Source organism: Nilaparvata lugens, chromosome 1 (assembly GCF_014356525.2).
Source record: "Nilaparvata lugens isolate BPH chromosome 1, ASM1435652v1, whole genome shotgun sequence".
Lineage (NCBI taxonomy): Eukaryota > Metazoa > Arthropoda > Insecta > Hemiptera > Delphacidae > Nilaparvata > Nilaparvata lugens.
The window spans coordinates 8,607,971-8,629,011 of NC_052504.1; the positions used below are offsets into that span (position 1 = coordinate 8,607,971).

At 34.9% G+C, this 21,041-nt stretch overlaps 1 protein-coding gene across 1 annotated transcript in view; it reads right to left on the bottom strand.

The window, feature by feature from the left end:
* The window catches only part of LOC111051317, a 93,504-nt gene extending 79,123 nt beyond the window's left edge, over positions 1–14,381 (bottom strand). Inside the window, exon 1 of the mRNA XM_039429479.1 lies at positions 14,318–14,381. The gene's annotated coding sequence lies outside the window, so the exon portion shown is untranslated. The remainder of the gene's footprint in view (positions 1–14,317) is intronic.
* Between the last annotated feature and the right edge of the window lie 6,660 nt (positions 14,382–21,041).

Consider the following 21,041-nt stretch of genomic DNA (forward strand, 5'->3'; position numbering starts at 1 on the left):
ACCAATCTGGAGTCTCAGGTTCGAATCCCGCTGAGTTGAGAACTTTTTTGTAACTTTGTAAATCAATTATCTGAAGGTCATTCATACTTACATTGAACTAGGTCACACCTCACAATGAGAAATAAATTGTAGAATTCAGTCTAGTGTAGGAAAATCTTGTGATATGAGATGTTATCTCCACCACTACCCCACCCTGACTGAAACTTGTGTTGGAATGAGCCCGGTATTTATAGTAATTTTATCAGCATCAAAATCCAGTTCCCACGGTTTTTTGTATACCGTCTTCCAAACATGTTTGAACAGGTCTAATAATTAAGTAATAATAATAGAAATTATTATTAAATAATTGAATAATTATAATAAATATATAATTAAATAATAAATTAAATTATTGTTTAATATTATTCATCTATTATAATTATTATTTAATTATTTATCTATTATAATTATTCAATTATTAAATAATTATTTTTTGTTTGAAATTATTTAATAATAAATTGAATTATTATTTAATTATTTATGTATTATAATTATTCAATTATTTTTTATTATTATTTAATTATTAGACCTATTCAAACATGTTTGGAAGACGGTATACAAAAAACTGTAGGAACTGGATTTTGATGCTGATAAAATTACTATAAATACCGGGCTCATTCCAACAGAGAATTCAGTCGGGGTGGGGTAGTGATTGAAATAGCATATCTTGACTGGAGAATATCCAGTAGTTGTTTATTCTCCCACTACCTTTGCACTAGGTAGACTCAATTTATTAGTTTTAGATTGGTTTCACATTAGACTAGATTTGATTGCAATAGATGGATTTAATTCCTCTTGACTGGAGAATATCCAGTAGGTATGAGATCTCTTATTTCATTGGGAAGAATGTGAACTTCTCTTGCTGGAGAATATCCTGCGGTCGTTTACTCTCTCCCTTAGTTTTACTTGCAGTAGATCAATGGTCACCAAACTTATGAGTTTGTGAGCTAGAATAGCATTTATAAAACTTCTAGTGAGCTACCAAGGAATATTAGACTGAAGAAAGTATCTTTTATTGCCTTTAAAGATACATTTCTAGTGTTGAAATCTACTTATCTCATAGCAAAAAGTGTAACAAAAGTTGAAATGTACATTTCAATGAGAGCAGTGGAACTCTTTTTGGTCATCAAGTATTTTCTTGATGTTTGGAGTTGTTTGTACGTTGTAGCCGCCATTCTGATATGGTTGTCCAAATGTTCATCAGTCAGTCTGTTCCTATATAGATTTTTTATGAATTTCATACTTGACAAAGATGCTTCACACGAGTAAGTAGAGCTGAACATAGTTTTCAACCTCAATGCAACTTGAATAATATTTTGATATTTTTCTTTGGGGACTTGAGGCCAAATATTTCCAGTTGTAGGAAGTGATATGACAGACAAATCATTTTGAAAATCCATAGATTCCATTTAAACTGAAGCCTGATCTCTACCCAAATGTTGTGCAACACAAGCTGCAAAATCTTCTGCATAGATCTATCTCTACAAAAAAGAGTTGATGAGTTGTACCATATTTGATATGCTTTTAAAATCTTGAAATCGTTGATCGAACTGTTGTCTCAAGTCTGAAAGAACATATTCTTGGTTATTGCTGCAGTGCTGTCGAGGATTTTTCTCGTCATTGATTTTCTTCAGACTGGGAAAGTGTTTATATTCAAACTGGACGACATTCTTTCGCACAAGCATTTCTGTGAGCTACCAAAAACTTCCCCACAAGCTACCGGTAGCTCGCGATCGACTGTTTGGGGACCACTGCAGTAGATATTTTATCCAAGTGGGGATCATCATTGAATTTGACCTTGACCTTGACCTTGAATTTGACTTGAATTTGAATTTGACTTTTGGTTGTATACCTAGTGGGAAATAATAATGGTATTAAGCCACACCTCTTAGGAAGGGGGAAATTGAATTAGGCCACACCTTTTAGGGGTGTGGGGGAGGGAATTGAATTAAACCATGCCACCCTCAAAAAAAAATATTTTCCTCAGTGTTTCATAGAAATTCTTGCTGTAAACATCTCCTCCCTGGTCTATAAATACAGGGCTCATTCCAACAGAAAATTCAGTCGGGGCGGGGTGGTGGTTGAGATAACATCTCTCAACCTTGACCTTGACCTTGGTCAAAAAACACCTACAATTTGCACAAAACACCTACTTCTCTCTGATTCAAGGAAGCTCCCAATATTATAACTACCATGATATTATTGTCGTTTGCTAGTAAAACTCATATTTCATTTTTTATTAGTGAATAATAGTTTGGAAAAAATATAAATGGGTGCATTTGCCACTGACCAATTTCATTGTGCTTTTTTATGCTCAGTAAAAAACCTGATCACAGATCAGTCATCAGTGATCACAGAACAGAAATGTGGTGCAGAACGGTTGCTCATGACTGACAGCTGATGTTTCCTTTGCTGCTGATATAAGTAAACAAAACTAGAATCTAACCTTTTTCATTTGTAAGCTTATAATAAATTAAAATGGAAAATCATTGAGTGATTGAATTGTTTTAGATGCTTTGGAAGATAATGTTAATAATAGGTTTCTCTTATTTTTTATGTTAGTCCTGCTAACAAGCCTATCTCAAGTCTCCTACTTTTCCCCTAATGGTCTTCACACATCCAAGTGTCAAGGTCAGCACATAGGCGCTGACTTGTCAAGATTATTGAGGGGGGGAGGGGATTCTAAACCGGGGGTCCTCTCCCAGAAAATTTTAAATTTATAAGACCTAGAAATGCTTGATTTAGCTATGCAGTACATAGAACAGAGGCACACAAAAAATAACATTTTACTCTTTCAGACACTATATTGGTATTAAATTAAAAATGTACAAAACTAAAAATAACATAAAGAATACAGTATAGAATATTATAATTATTCAAAAGTCAATTTTTTGGAAGAAAAAAGCACTTAATAGCTTGTTTGGAATTGAGTTTAGCTCATATGGGTTAGGTTATGTTTATTCAGGTCAGGTCATGATCAGGTTATCTTACTTACTTCTTACATCAAGCTTATTAGTTTGTTTGGGCTAGGACATATTGGAATTGGTTTGTTTAGTTGGCTTAGGTTGGGCTTGCACATGTTCAACTTGTTTGGGTTGAGTGAGCTTGGTTTGGGCTTGATTTGATTACTGTACTTGATACTTGATATTCTTCCACTGGAAGCGCATTCGTGCCAAGGTTGTCAGATTATTCATCATAATAATGTAGAGCTCAATTTCCTTATGGTTCCTGGTATCGGTGTGATGAGATTATTTCCTCACAGTATTCTTGTAAACCATAATATGGTCTTGTTGTGAGGAATTTTTTTAAGTTTATTTTTAAATTGACTAAAGTTTTCCAAGGTTTCCAATTCATTTGGCAAGCAGTTGTATATCCTAAGTAGATTATATTTGTGTCCATATTGGGTCAATCTAAATTGTGCCACTGACACATGAGTGTCGTTCCTTCATCTGGTGTTGTAGTGGTGATATTGCTGATTGCTCAAAGAAAAATCTGGCTTCCTTCTAGTTGTCAAACATGCATCCAAAACAAATAGTGCAAATAGTGTTAGAATGCCAGCCTCCACAAACAAGGGTGTACAGTGGGCAAGGTATGGTTGCCTGAAGATAGTCCTTATAATTCGTTTCTGTAAAAGTAAAATTCTTTCCCTTTGTTGACTGTTTCCCCAGAATAGTACACCGTAATTTATTATTATAGCCTACTGTGAAAACAGCTGTAGTAAACATTCATGAGTACTTCTCTATCTAGGAGTGGTTGAAGATGGTGCATCATATAGCGAATAGCTGTCAGTCCTGTTGATAAGTTCTCAATGTGCAGTCACCAGTCCAGGTTGTCTGATATAGATATGCCCAAGTATTTTGTACTCTCCACTACACTCACACTAGATCCCTCCAATCTGGGGAAAGGAGTACTTTCATATGTTTTCTTATTGTAAAACTGCAGAATTTTGGTTTTCCTTTTGTCTAGCAATAATTTATATACATAACACCATTTACTCACTTCATTTAAACTGGATTGTGCTTTAAATTGGAGACTGTGTTTATTTTGGTCCTGTATAAAGTGGCTGATATCGTCTACAAAAAGCCATATATTTCCTGTAGTGACATTCTCAGGTGAATCATTTACATATGGTGGAAACAAGACTGGCCCCAGGTTCGACCCCTGCGGAACCCCGGTGTTTATCAGTGTCAAAATAGTGGATTTATAAGTTTGAGTCATACCATCATGTCCTGAATGTCTTATACTGACAATATTATTCAGTTGGATAAGATCAAATCTAATACAAAATCTCTCATAAGATCAAATCATTTAGACTACAGTAATCTAATAGTTCACTATCTCACCCCTAAGTAGAATTAATCTTGGTAAGGTAAAGTTAGGCTTGGTCAGGTAAGGTGAGGCTTGGTTGGACCAATCTTATCAGTTAGGTTAGGTTAGGTGTTAGGTTAGGCTTAATTGGGTGTGAACAAATGTTGTTTGGTCTGGATTGATTGGGTTAGGCTTCATTGGAATGGGTTAGGCATGAGATTTAGGCATAAATGTCAATAAGTGCTGCCCAGTGTGGAGTGATATAAAATACAGCTTGATTTGCATACAACAGTGACAGGGAGCAGTCAAAATATAATTTCCATGAGTTAATCAGTCTTATTTTGACTCTCACATGGTGTGTATAAACAAGCATGAGAGTTCAACACTGGAATATGACAGGTTGGAGGTGGAGTTTTTAGTGCAGAAAACAATACCACTCTATCAGGCAGAGTCCCCACACTCTGAATAGGTACTTCTTTGTAGAAGTTATTCCCAACTATCAAGAAAATAAAACTCAAGCTTTGTTAGGTGAGGTTAAGCTTTATTGGGTAAATTTAGGTTTGTTTGGGTGAGTTAGGCTTGGTAAGCTTGGATTAGAAAGAAAATAGAACAAGCTTAGATTATCTTGTTTTTTTTAAATTTATTTTCTGCTTCTAATGTTCCTGGTTAGGCTACCCACTAAGGATACAGTAGGCATGTTAAGTACACTTATGTGCATACAAGTTTCTTGAGTCTTTGAGAAAAGGCTACAGGTAATTAATAGCTGCTTGATTTCGAAGTCAAGTTTTTTGTCTGTGAACTACTTTATTTCTTCACTGCTCTGGGGTTGAATTATTGCTGTTATAATATCATTTTTTTTCTAGTGAATTATTTGTTGTTATTGGTGACTCTGTTCAATTCATGTTAGAAACTGTTTAGTCAATTCAAAGATAGCTGTTCATTCCTTGCAGCCTTTGCTAGAGACACATAAAACTTAGGCCCATACAAAGTTATGCCCACTTAACATGACTGCCGTATTGTTGGTGGCCAGCCTCAGGTAAGGTGAAGTTCGCAAAAGTAGTATATGGCAAGGATGTGGGGTGGACTTCTATCACTTCTATGCCACTGCAAACAGAAGTGTAAAGGCACCAAGCCAGTTCTGTTTGCATTAGACCATATGTTTATATACAAGGGTAAAAAAATGTGTGTTGCACAAGCCACTTCTGTGTGAATTGGGTCTCTAATTCGATTTGATCTATTGGATAATGTTAGATTAGTTCAAGATTGGTTATGCTATGTGATGATAAAACAGCTGTAATATTTATAATCTGTTATCTCTGTTACTAAGACACATATTTAATGTCGAATAAAGCTCGTGTTGAGTCCAATTCTATTACAATTTATTCGACATTAAAAATAAAATAAATGGGTCCGGAAAGAAAAACGAGTAAATGTCAAGATTTAGTCAGTGAAGGAGAAAACGATTCGCAAAACCAAATGCTTGGAAAAATACTGAAACCAACAGTTTTATCGATTGACCAAGATTCAGATGAAGCACCGAAAACGTGGAGACATTGGAAGGTAACATTTTTAAACTTCTTAAAAAACAGTTCAATCCCGAAAAAGGATGAATTGAATGTTTTGATCAATTATGTGTCACCAAGTATTTTTGAAAGTATTTGCAATTGTATATCATTTGAAGAAGCTATAACAACTCTTGAAGAAAGCTTTATAAAACCTCAAAATGTAGTACATGCACGTTACTGCTTATCTAAAGCAAAACAAACCCATGGAGAATCAATTGATCAATTCTATAATAAACTAAAACGGCTAAGTTTACCATGTAACTTTCAAGCAGTCACGGCTGATGATAACAAAAGTGAATATATCCAAGACGCGTTCATCTCTGGATTAGAATCATCGAAAATCAGACAACATCTTTTCGAAATGAAATCGCTAACATTGCAAGACGCTATCTCACAAGCACGAATGTTAGAGAATGCTGAAAACATTGCTAAAGAATACGAAACCAGTTCAGAATATGTTAACACAGTCCTAGCAAACGAGAATAAAAATACCGAGAAAACGACTTTAGTCCGTAATTCTTACCAAAAGAAGATTCAATGCAGATTTTGTGGCTATAATAATCATACTGATAATAGCCAATGCCCAGCAAAAGGACAACCATGCCTAACTTGTAATCGAATATGCCATTTTTAAAAAGTATGCAGAGCACGAAACGATAAAAAAAACCAAATGGTATCTGCCACAGTAATTTCAGCAGCAAATACCAGCACTGACCTCTCAAAATGTCTTGTTCCTATACGTGTTAATGGGATTGATACATTGGCACTATTAGACACTGGGAGCACAGCAAGTTTTATAGATAAGAAACTAGTAGTACAATCGAAGATGAAAACTATGCCATATTCCAATTTGATTACATTTGCTTCAAGTGCCTGCAACACTAAAACAACTGAGTGCGCTTTGAGTGAAATATATTTCCAGAACAAAGAATATAATGATTTTCCTTTGATCGTATTGAACAAATGTTGCGCTAGTGTAATTTTGGGACACGATTTTCTAAAGAACTTTTCATCCATCACTTTTGATTTCGGTGGATCTAAAGCAGCACTACAACTGAATGAAGACAATGACGCAAGAAGGCCTACTTATGAAATTAATAAGTGTGCTCTAGCCCAAGCTACAGTAGAACCTGTCTCATTGTTTCGTGATCTTCAACCGGACTGTCGGCCTATAATAACTAAATCGAGACGACATTCAGAAGAGGATTACTTGTTTATGATGAATGAAGTCAAACGGCTTAAAGATGCTGATATTATAGAAAATAGTCATTCTTCTTGGAGAGCTCAAGCATTTGTTACTTCAAGAGAGAACCAAAAGAAACGTATGGTGATTGACTATTCACAGACCATCAACAAATTCACGAATTTGGATGCCTATCCACTACCACTAATGGAAGAATTAGTCAATAAGGTAGCGCAATATAAAATATTCTCATCTATTGACCTGAAATCTACCTATCACCAGATACCAATCTTGCCTGAGGAAAGGCATTTCACCGCATTTGAAGTTGGACACAAACTGTATCAATTCAAAAGAATTCCATTCGGAGTCACGAATGGAGTAGCTGCTTTCCAGAAAGTGATTGATCAAATCATAGAACAAGAAAATTTGACATCATGTTATGCCTATTTAGATGATATTATTGTATGCGGAAGGACCCAAGAAGAACATGATGAAAATTTAGAAAATTTCTGGAGAGCAACAGAAAAATATGGCCTCACGATTAATGAAGGAAGAAAAGTGTAAAATATCTATGGAGAATTTAACCTTTCTGGGATTCGAAATTGGTCAGGGTATGATTAAGCCCAATCCAGATCGATTGAAACCACTCCTTGACTTACCAGCTCCAAAAAATCAGAAAGAATTGAAGCGTGTCCTTGGAATGCTTGCACACTACTCCAAATGGATAAAAGAATTTTCAAAAAAGATCCATCCACTTGTGCATAATACTCACTTCCCGTTGAATGAAGAATGCAGAAATATATTTGAATCATTAAAGAAAGAAATAGGATCTGCAGTTCTAGTGCACATTGATGAAAAAGTCCCGTTCACTTTGGAAACTGATGCCTCAGATTACGCTATTGGAGCAGTATTAACACAGAATGAGAGACCAGTGGCGTTTTTCTCAAGAACTCTTTCCACATCTGAAACTAGGCACTCTGCAGTGGAAAAAGAAGCTTATGCCATTGTGGAATCAATCAGGAAATGGCGACATTACTTACTTGGACGAGAATTTACACTTATCACAGACCAGAAATCAGTTTCATTCATGTTTAGTAATAAACAAACCAGCAAGATTAAGAATGACAAAATCCAACGATGGCGCCTTGAATTGTCAGAATATAAGTTCAATATAATTTATAGAGTTGGAAAAGAGAATATACCAGCAGATACACTATCAAGAGTCTGTGCCACTGTTGGATGCCATACAGATATAAAGAAACTGATAAAAATTCATGAGGACCTGTGTCATCCAGGAGTTACTCAACTCCATCATTGGACCAAAACAAAGAACTTACCATATTCAATAGATGATGTAAAAGAAGTATGTTCCAAATGTATTACATGTTCTGAAATGAAACCACGCTATGCCAAAGGAATTGGCCGCCTTATCAAAGCAACTCGACCATTTGAACGTCTTAATATGGATTTCAAAGGCCCACTACAATCAAGTTCAAGGAACAAGTTAGTATATTTTAGTTCTTATAGACGAATATTCCAGATTCCCATTTGCCTTCCCCTGTCCTGACATGACTACTAATACAGTAATAAAACACCTTACATCACTATTCTCTCTTTTTGGTGTACCGTCTTACATACATTCCGATAGAGGAACATCGTTTATGTCATCAGCTTTGAAAAATTTCCTACTATCAAAAGGAATTGCCAGCAGCAGAACATCGCCCTATAATCCAGCCGGTAATGGGCAAGTCGAACGGTACAATGGAGTTATATGGAAAAGTGTGATGCTAGCCCTAAAATCGAGAGGTTTGAACAACAGTCACTGGGAACAAGTTCTCCCCGATGCCCTTAACTCTATTCGTTCCCTATTATGCACAAGCACCAACTGCACACCACATGAGCGGATGTTTTTACATGCAAGAAACTCAAGTAATGGAAAACCATTACCAACCTGGCTATTGACACCTGGACCAGTATGGTTGAAGAAGATGACAAAAAACTCAAAACAAGAATCGCAAGTTGAAAAAGTTGAATTAATCGAGAGTAACCCTGAATATGCGTTTGTTCGCCACAACGACGGCAGAGAATCGACAGTCTCACTTTGCCAGCTAGCCCCATACCCCACGAGTGCCGATTGATATTAAGAAGGGAAGATTGTGATGATAAAACAGCTGTAATATTTATAATCTGTTATCTCTGTTACTAAGACACATATTTAATGTCGAATAAAGCTCGTGTTGAGTCCAATTCTATTACATGCTAGTTTGGGTTGGGGTCGATTGGATAAGAACACAGAATTACAAGCCACTTCTGTTTGCATATTTTTTATTCTATTTTATTTTATTCATTCATTTTCTTTACATACAAAGGCTCACAAAGATCCATAAAGAGCCTTATTTACACAATTTAACTTATATACATTTTGAAATATAGTAAATAAAGAAAAGAAAGCAACAGCATTTACACAGTTGAAATAATCAAATTAATTACATTCATATAAAGAAAAATGTGAAAAGAAAGCAAAAAGCATTTACTCAGAAAAATCGAATAATTTCATTATTATAAAGAAAAATGTGAAAAGAAAGAAGGTAAAACAATCCTTTCCAAAGATTCTAGAGGAAAATACAATTAAAAAAAAAAAACAATTTAAAGATTACAGGGAAGAATATAATAACTAATAAAAGAAAAAAAGCTAAGTAAACAGAAAAAGAAAAGTCTTAAACTAGGAGAGTTCCAGCCAGAGTTTACAAAACAATTCATCTCAAAAACGAGTGTCTTATGATAGATTCAGTTCACAATGTTTCTTATATTCATTGAATGAGTTTGAAAACGGATCAATGTGTTCATTCAAGCTATTAAACAGACATAAGGTTTTATAAAGAAATGAGTTGTAATGATGGTTTGTTCTAGCAAAGGGAATCTTGAACAATATTTTCCTTCTAGGTCTTGCATATGGTACACTGAAATTAATTAGGCTGATAAAATATGTTAATGGAATTATGATTTAAAATATTATATAACAACAATAGGGCTCTATAACAACAATAGGGCTATATAATAACAATAATGATCTCTGCACCTGCAATGACTGGATATTGAATAAGGATCTCAATTCACTAGTTGGGAAATTGAATGGACAGAAGATACGGAATTTCTTGATGAAAAGGTGTCTTAGAAATCTATTTTGAATCTTCTCAATTTCGTAGCTATCAGTTACATTAGCAGGACCCCACACCATAGATGCATACTCAAGTTTACTCCGTACCAGTACATTAAACAGTTTTATACTTACATCACAACTAGTAAAAGGTTTTGAATTATGAATTATAAAACCAAGTAGCCTATTAGCACTGCTAAAAACGTGATTAAATTGGTCTTTAAAATCAAGAGTCGAGTCCATCAACACTCCAAGATCTCGAATGCTATTGACATACTCTAGATTGATGCCTGCTAATGAGTAAGCGTAACGATCATAATTCCTCTGTCTCGTGTAAACCATAAACTTGGTTTTTGAGATATTTAATTTGAGTTTATTTCTATGACACCATAGATGGACTCTATCAAGATCCTGTTGTAACTGAGCACAATCTTCAACACTCCTTATTAATTTATACAATTTTACATCATCTGCAAACACTAGGATCTTAGATGCAATAATGCAATTGGGAAGATCGTTTATTAAGAGTAAAAATAAAAGAGGCCCAAGATTCGATCCCTGAGGGACCCCTGATGTATTTGCATAGTCAGCAGATTTGTAGCTATTGAAATGTATGTGTGAAAATCTATCAAATAGGTAGCTGCGGAAAAATTTGATCAAATCAGTTGAAAACCCATATGTAACTAACTTTTCCAATAAAACTTCAAAATTAACTGAATAGAAAGCTTTACTGAGATCGAGATAAATCACGTCTACCCGATCCTGACTATCTAATTTAGAAGAGACAAATTGAGTAAATGTTAACAGATTACTTACAGTAGACCTTTGGGGCATGAAACCATGTTGGAAAGGTGATATGACGTGTTTTACATGATTGAATACTATATTATATAAAATAGATTCAAATACTTTGTCAGGAGCATCCAATATAGAAATAGGCCGAAAATTAGATATTAAATTGGGTTTGCCAGATTAATGAATGGGCGTTATACAGGCATTTTTCCATCTAGTAGGATATTTATTGGTTTTTAAAGAGAGATTGAAAATATATTGTAAAGGTTTCAATAGAATATCCTTACAACCCTTAATAATATAGGCAGGGACACCGTCAGGACCAGCTGAGGGAGTTGCTTTTAGCTTATCAACCACAGAGCTGACCCAATCATCTGAAATGGAAGGGATAATCAGCGTATAAATGTTATAAGTGGGTCTATTGGTATCAAGGTGAGGTAGATCATTCCCGGAAAAATCACTGTCCCTTTTTATACTAGCATAGATCGATGAAAAGTAATCTGCAAATGCCTGAGATACGTCTGAGCCAGTGTATTTACAACCATTTAATTCAAAACAATCATTCATCACTCTAGATTCTCGTTTACTAGAAATATAATTCCAAAAATGCTTTATGTTCGAATTCAAATTATTCTGCAGATCAGCTATATAATCTTTGTAACATTCTGCAATTTTTAACTTTATAATTGATCTCAGATTGATAACGATAATACCTAGAGTATGCCATTATTCGTGCACATTTCTTTTTCTGTTTGATCATTTGAATGATATCCCTAGTAAACCAGACAGGGTAGGTACTTGGATTTAATAATTCTTTTACACTTGGGAACATGCATAGAGAAAGCATTGTATATTATCTCATAGAAATAATCAACAGTATTATCAATGTCTTGAAATTTATATAATCTGTCCCAATCTGAATTAAAAAGTGTTTGGTACAGCTGAAGGAAATTGGTTTTTTTGAAATTATAGTAAGGATTATAAACAGGCTCAGGTGATGTACAACTTCTCATGATGAAATTTATAGAAAGACAAGGATGATGAACGTCTTCAGGAAGCAAAGGATCATCATTGTGCAAAACTGTGATGGGAAAATTACCAAGAACTAGGTCTAATGTTCTAAAACTGGAATTTGAAATATTATTAAACGATTTCACATCAAAGAAAGACATGAAATTATCTTATTTTCTACATTTAATCGAACCATTTATAAAATCATATGTACTAGGTACCAGAAATTTCGCTGATATTGAAATCACCAACAACTAAAAGAGATGAACAAACATTATGAAACCCTTCCACATCATCAAAAAACTTATCATAATCGGTCACTCCAGCATTAGGTGAGAAGTAAACAACACAAAAAAGGATAGTGATAGTAGTTTTAATCAGTAAGGCTTCGTACTTGACTGCGGCTTTGCTAAAGATAAGCTGTGTAGGCCATCTAACATTAGCAGCAAAAAGTCCCCTCCCCCCCAATGTTTACCTGACACGGAGCTATCTCTATCGCTTCTAAAAACCTGATAACGAGCATCAAACAGCTCCCCATCATTTATCTCATCATTAAGCCATGTCTCTGATAAGGTGATAAAATTGAAGCACTCAGCTGAGACGGACTGATAAAGTGATTGAGACTTTGTACGCAACCCTCCCATATTCTGATATATTAAATTTGAAACACTACAATCATCCACCATTCATTAATAACTCAGACCAGACAAGGGCACAATAGAGAGTGAGAGACAAAAATACGAATGATACAATAAGGACATTTTACAAGACAATAGGAGTACAATCCATTATTGATGCAATAAAAGTAACTAGCAATAATCAAACACAGCAGCAATGGTAGTGTAGATAAAATGGAATAATAGTAATAACAGTTTGTCGATTTGTAATCATATCTACTTGACGGAATTACCTGGTTCAATGTTCGCAACCGACACTGACAGTTTAGCAAGGTCGCTATCAGATTTGATAGTATGAATCACAGAGCCCTCAACTTTACTCATCTTGATGTTGCCAGTTCTATCGACCCACAAAAACTTGAAGCCACAATAATTTTATATTTGTTTAGCTTTAGCAAATAAAACTCTTTGATGCTGACTGAGTGACTAATTCATGTAGATAGGAGAATCCATAGATAGACCTTAGAGCATTGGACCATATGTTTATATAAACAGGTGAAAAAATGTGTGTTGCACAAGCCACTTCTGTGTGAATTGGGTCTCTGATTCGATTTGATCTATTGGATAATGTTAAATTAGTTTGGATTGAGGTTGGTTTGATTAGGTCCTATTTGAATAAGAATCGTTCAGGTTTATCAGGTTAGGCTTGGTTGGACTCAGTCAGGCATGATTAGGTAAGGTGAGGCTTGGTTTGGTAGGATAGACTTGGTGTTAGGCTTGGTTTGGTTGGGCCAGCCACCAATGATACTGAAGGTAAGCTTACATGAAAGGCTTCAAGTGAAAAACAGCTGTTTGACAGCAGTTTCCAACATAAAATAAACCACAAGTACAAAAAAATGAAAATCACTGGAAAGTTACAAATTGTAATGATGAATTTAACCTGAAATGGAAAAGCAAAGAGAATAAAAACATCATATACTGGTAGACATCATTGGGAAATAAACATCACTGGGAAGGCACAAAATGCTTGTACAAACATGTTTGACAAACCTGCAGTAGCCTACCTCATAATTGGCAGGTTTGGTTAGATTGGTTCAACGGTAGTGATTGGAAAAAAATTGAATATTTGATATATTAATAGCCTATTTATGTTTTTCAATGTTTTGAAAGCAACATATTGCTGACACAAGAATGTTGGTGGAGATATATTTGTGTATCAAAATCTATGCTAGATAACCTGCTCTATCCATATTTTTCAGATAATGTTGTTTTTGTATATCAAAGCATTTGCAAGAATAGACTTTACATTCCTCCTTGGTGGGGCAGTTAGACCCTACTTTTGTTATGAGCATTATCTACAAAGATTGTATAGGCTAGGCTACAATAAAACATTCTGGTACAATAATCTATCTTACAATAGGCTAAACAATTAGACACTCCAATCATTAAAATGTTTGATTGTATGCAATTGAAAATGAAAGTTATAATTACTATTCTCCCCCATCACAGCTGTTTCTTCAAAATGATAAATTTAGAAGCTTCATTTTGATTTTCCATATTTTGCTCATCTCAAATGTATGGTACCTAGCCTAGCATTTCAATATACAAGAGTAAATTTTATAAATTTGAGCTTCAAAAGACTTACCAAGTTGGAGCAAAGTTCTAAGAGTTTCCTTTGGAGAAACTTAATGTTACTCAACTTTTTTATATATCTGATATCATTATAATAATGAAGAAGTCAATACTTTTTTCTGAGCATGTGAGACCTGTGGGAGAGTGACTGTCCAAGTGAAGAGCTGGAACGGTCAGCCGTTCATGCTTTGACTGTGAGTCAATATGACAACACTGTAAAATCATATAGCTATAGGGTATGCATCAAGTGCATGTATTATTCATCTGTTGGTAGTGGAAAGGGATTCAAGATAGACTGTTAGCAAAAGGTAGAACTATATTATGACAGCCTGAAATGTCTCCTCTCTCGTCAGTAGATAGGCATACTACTTCTGTTCTTTCTGATTCAAGGAAGCTCCCAATATTATAACTACCATGATATTGTCGTTTGCTAGTAAAACTCATATTTCATTTTTTATTAGTGAATAATAGTTTGGGAAAAATATAAATGGGTGCATTTGCCACTGATCAATTTCATTGTGCTTTTTTATGCTCAGTAAAAAACCTGATCACAGATCAGTCATCAGTGATCACAGAACAGAAATGTGGTGCAGAACGGTTACTCATGACTGACAGCTAATATTTCCTCTGCTGCTGATATTAGTAAACAAAACTAGAATCTAACCTTCTTCATTTGTAAGCTCATAATAAATTAAAAATGGAAAATCATCGAGTGATTGGAGTTGTTTTAGATGCTTTGGAAGATAATGTTAATAATAGGTTTGGATTCTCTTATTTCAAATGTTAGTCCCGCTGTATTGGACCTGGCTGTGTCTTTATAACAGCCAAATCTGTATTTCAATATTAGAAGAGACAGACCTCCTAAAAACGAAAAATTCCTTTATACAATTTTGACGATTTTAAGTCATTTTCATATTATGTCTCCGCGAACAATTTATGAAATCATGCATTTCTCTGCTCTCAAATTAAAATAAATTATTATGGAGGGTAGGCCTACCAAGTCCAGAACGGACACATCATAATGGCGTCCATTAATTTTGTAAACCACCTCGTATTCAGCCGTCTGTTTAAGTTCAGAAAGTATTTTTGGTAGACAATTACAATGAGCTGATCAGTGAATGAACCCGACATATATAATTTTTTTTCTCTTATCAGTTAGACCAAACCCCATGGCTTCGTTCAGTGCCACGTTCACTCACCGATCAGTGGCGTTAAACGCGACCAATGTATAAAAATGTGAGGTGTATTATTAATTTATCCTTACGTTTTTACGTTCAAAGGTAAAAAAAGGTAGGCCTAAATTTTTTGCAATCTGTTGGTAGCCACCCTTTTTATTCTTCAAATTATGGAGAAATACCACAACATATCTTACCATACAATCAAATTATTTAAAAGGTACATGAATTTGAAAAGACAATATTTGGAAAGAAGTAAACATCTAGGAGTTGATGCAGTAAAGAGTAAAGAATCAACATCCATCTTGTGGAGGAACGAGGAAATATTATCAATATCCAAAACAAATCCTTATATCTCTCTAGAGAAAACTGCATCATAATACGCAAGTGTCAGTAACGTTTTCATTAAAGCAGTTACGTTCTGAGTGATAACTGCTACTGGACAGTGCGGGCAGTTCCGTTCAGTGAGAATAACTGACTACTTTAGTGAGGTCCACGTTATAATGGCAGTGGTTGATTAGCAATGGTAATGCTATCCTTGTCTATCATTCAACAAAGCGGATAGCGCTATCTCTTTCTCGCTTTGTTGCCAGATCGTCTCTCAACAATGTAGAATTGATAATCAGTTAGCAAAATATTTCATCTTAATTATAAAAATTCATTATGAAATTATTGAAAGATATAATTTCAATAAAATATAATTGATTATTTTAAAGGAGAATTAAAAGTTTATAGTACATCAATAAACCTGTATCAGCTACTTTCTATAGAAGGCATTGACAAGGCTGAGGTTCGGCAACATTGTTCTCCTATCTTTCTCCATTGCCATTATAACGTGGACCTCACTATGACAGTGATACATGCAGTGTATTCTATTATTCTACAACGAACACAGAGAAAGATCATTGAAAATATCTATAAATTCCAATAAATCTTCCTGTTTCATATTTTTCTTCTCTGAGCTTCTCTGGATTGCAAGCACATTCACTGATACCGGACTATACATGACTTGTTCTCTGATACTGATGTGTGAGAAAGAATTCAGCTTCATGGCTGCACGCACTTAGAAGAAGGTTAGATAATATCTAGTCTGATTCATCTAAGAATGATAAAAAGCTCATTTATCTCAACCGGAGAATGATCCATCGACCATAGGTGTAATTTAGATTTGTAAGATTTAAGATTATTTGAATATCTAATCTCGACGGGCAGACTATTGAAAAATTCAGGACCCAAGAAAATTAAGCCCTTTTGAAAGAGACTGCGATATGATCTGGGTGGAATTATTAACCCTCTAGTGTTAACTCTTGTATTATAAGCAACATCCGCACCTTGATTGCCACTTAGCCTAAAGAACATGGAAAGAACTTTTGAATACAAAAAATGATGCAGAGGCAATGTAGATGATTCTCTGGAAAGGGGGTAAGAGTGAGCATGTATACTTTCACCACAGATAACCCGAATAAAAGCCTTCTGCAATATGATAATTGGCATAAAATGTGCTAAATAAGTGGATGCCCAACAAGAAATACCATAACTCAGCCTAGACTGTACAAATGCAAAATACATGTCCGGATAATTCTATTTGGAGAAACATTCCTGATGTAATAAAACTCTCTTGGGAGAAGGGAGCAAGATCTTTTTAGTTTCCTGATATGCAAATTCCAAGTTAGAAGCTCATCTACAGTCAATCCCAAATACTTTATAGAGATGGTTTTGGAGACTATATCACAGTTACAGTCCTCACTCTCTTGGAATAAACAATTTAAACTATGATATCTAAGAAGGTCAGGAAGATCAAATGAAGAAGACAATGAGAAACAGATAAACTTTGTTTTGTTAGAGTTCAATGCCAGCCTATTTACTCCAAACCACAAACTTAAGTCATTCAAATCGCTCTGCATCATAGAATGTAACTGTTCAGCGTCCTTAGCAACATACGCCAAGGCTGTGTCATCAGCGAATGAAGTGATTGAGTTGTGAAATTTATGAGTGAAAAGATCATTAATATATATTAAAAATAAAACTGGACCCAAGACAGACCCTGTGGGACACCACAGCATAGCAGAAGCAAAGTTTTGCCTAGCACACCCTTCAGCAAAACGCACTGCCTCCTGTCACTCAGATATGACCCAAACCACTGAAGAAGATTTCCCCTGATGCTGGCCTTGTTCAACTTATCCAATAAAATTGAATGATCAACAGTGTCGAAAGCCTTTCTTATCTCCAGAAAAAGCCCTGACACTCTCAATCCTTCAGAGTTTTCAGTCCTGAATAGAATTGAGACATGAAGTGGTCTATAGTGAGGTCCACGTTATAATGACATTATTTGATCAACTTTGGTTTTGCTATCCTTGTTTATCATTTGACAAAGCCGGTGGTACTATCCTTTTTCTAGGTCCGCAGCGATGCCAATTATGTTTTTGACAGTGTAGAAATATAATTAATTAATGAAGAGAATCGGCATCGCTTTTCTTCTATCTTTATCCACTGCCATTATAACATGGACCTCACTATAGTGCCATTCCAGTACTCAACCCCTCCTGAAATCCAAACTGACAAGAATTAATGAATTTATTCCTGTGCAAAAATTTTAGAAGACGCTTTTTTATTAATTTTTAAAACAGTTTAGAAAATATTGAAAAGAGAGAGACCGGTCTATAACTCCCCACCTCACTCTCATCTCCTCCTTTGATAATAGGAACCACATTGGCAAATTTCAACAGAGAGGAAAACTCACCATTGAAAATACTAGTATTGAATATATCTACCAGAACCGGAACAATAGGCATTGCAATTTCTTTTATTAGGCGTGACGATATTCCATCCATTCCAGGAGACTTGTCATTTTCTAAAGAATTTACTAAAGAATAGACTTCATGGTAATAAATGGGTTCAAAAAAGCTGTAGAGCGGGAAGTAACATTTTTGAAATGTCTAGTATAGGACTGTTTTGACTCATTATTGGGCACACTAATAGAATTTATTACTTCTTTCAGAACATTGAAGAAATATTCATTAAATATATTTTCGCCACACTGCACAGAAAGCAGCTGTTTTCCAGTCCCTACGTAGATCTGAAAGGCATTGTTTGCAGACGACTCTCGTCTGACGTCAGAACAGGTTTCTTTCCAGCCGCTAACATGGAACTAAGAAAGGTGATCAAAAAACAGCTGATCACAAAACTTTTCATTATTTGTGTTCATTATTCAATAATTAAAACATTAATAATAATATCATCTTATTGTCATTTGAAAGAATAAAAAAGTATAAACTCAACCTCCCACATAATTAAACATTATCTTTTAGGTTATTTAGACAAATCAGAATAAAAAATAAAAATACTTGGACATTTCCTGATATTCAGATTACCTCAGATTTGCTAGAGCTATCACCTTCCACTTCTGCTTTCGGAAGTGCTTAGTAAACAACTATTCTCATATATATACCTGTATATATTGCTTATTTTTGTGCGTGGCGAAAAATAGCGTTCGCATCACGGGCAAAAATGTTTTTCCGGCTCTCAATCTTTTCTAGTCCTCGGCCTACGGCCTCGGACTTGAAAACCGATTCCGAGCCGGAAAAATCTAATTTTCTAATCTAGGTGCGAAATTAATATACTATTACTATGATCTTCTATGGATTCTATATCTTCAATAACAGTTTCACTCTTCCTAATATACGCTCTATAGCTTTCCTAACTGAGGGCAGTCCAGATACTTCATTTATTATCTTCCATTGGCCTCTGGATGATAGCTGACCAATCTCTTCAAAATAATTTTGTAATTATTAGTTATACATTTTCGAAAATGAGTCAAATTTTAGAATAAATTGAATTTTGTTGTTTTCAAACAATAATAGCTTCGGATTGTCACCATGAAAATATAATTCAAAATCCGTCTGATCGTGATTGTTTCCTCTACAACCTGAGATCAATTATTTAGACTTTTTTCTCTCAAATAGATTTTGAGATGATAATAATAATTTCTCTGGTCAAGTTACACTCGATGATAAATTTTCTTACTTTCGAAAACACCCAAATCATCAACTTACTTGTCCTTGGGATATGATTTCGCACAAGTTTAAGGTTCCTAAAACACTCATAGCTTTCAAAATAATAGATCCTCTCGTACCATAGCTCATTCATGATACAGTAACTATAGTTACTGTAGTTACTGTAATTCATGTTAGCTCGTCGAAGTGGTTTAAAACCATGAACATAAATAAAATTCGATGGATAATAATTCATTCTTGCATGTATTGCAGCTTCCTAAAATATTGAAATTTTACATCTGGAAACCAGGTATGAAGGGAGGGTTGGAACAGAGTCCCCCCACACCTCCCGCACCCTATAGTCGTTGCCAAGTTGCTAATTCTTTAGGTATATTATAGAAATATTAATCTATTGTCATTTATAATGAGCTGTAAACAAAGTTGATCAACTCTTATTTGGCAACGTTACACTCATCTGATTCAATTTCCATCGGACTATTTTCGTGCAGATGACTACAGTGGAAAGAATCAACAGGCTAAAGCCCAAAACTACTTTCCCTTTATAGGTTAAATATATTAACAAGACACAGTATATAGGTTATAAAAGTCATTTCAAAAAAACACTCTACACCACCAAACTATACAGTAAGTATATTACCCATATATTGGGTAAATATCGGGGACTGAGCTTCGCTCTGGAGTACAAAAGCATAAAAAAAATTATTATGAAAGAAGAAATTGTAATAACATTCATACAGAAATGTTCTATTCAATCACAGTAAATTGAGATTAATTCCTAGAGGAATGCTAAAATTTCCCCCACAAAGGCCCAGTTGCACAAAAGCCTGTTAAATTTCAATTTTGATTAACTTCTCGTGAACCAAATAAGAGAAGACCATTTCAAAAAGATGGATCTACTGGAATTAATCAGGATTGAAAATAACCCGGCTTTTTTGCAACCGGCTCTAAGTACCTGATTGAATGATTACAAAAGTTCAACAGCTGAGTCATAATTTTGACACAGTCCCACACACATGAACTCGCTCACTCACTTCCATCACCAACAGACGACGAAATAATTATTATCAGCTGTTTTTCCAAAGATGAATAATAATTATCCTTTCAATGTCCTTGAGCGAGTTTTACCAGGGATGAGACCTAGTATAATCTAATCTTTATATTATAAACCTACTATGTTCTGAATTTCGTGAGAATCGTTAGAGCCGTTTTCGATATCCGGTGAAATACAGAAATATAAACATCTAAACTTCCAACATCTAAACATCTGAACATATAAACAGAAGTTGCTCGATCGTTTAATAGTAGTCTATAGGATATAGTTACTGTACACCAAACTAATCATTGGTAGTGTTGGTTCAGACTCTAAGTGCCGGTTTCCGAGCTCGGAATTTAGCTAAGCTCTAGACTCTAAACAGCTGGAGTCAGAAAATTGTCTTTCCGAATCGGGACGTAGTCGTCCCCACTGTATTCAGATGAGAAATATACCGTGGTCGTCCCGTCGACGTAGTCGCAGTCCACGTTTAAATTTAATTCCGAAAAACTAGAAAAT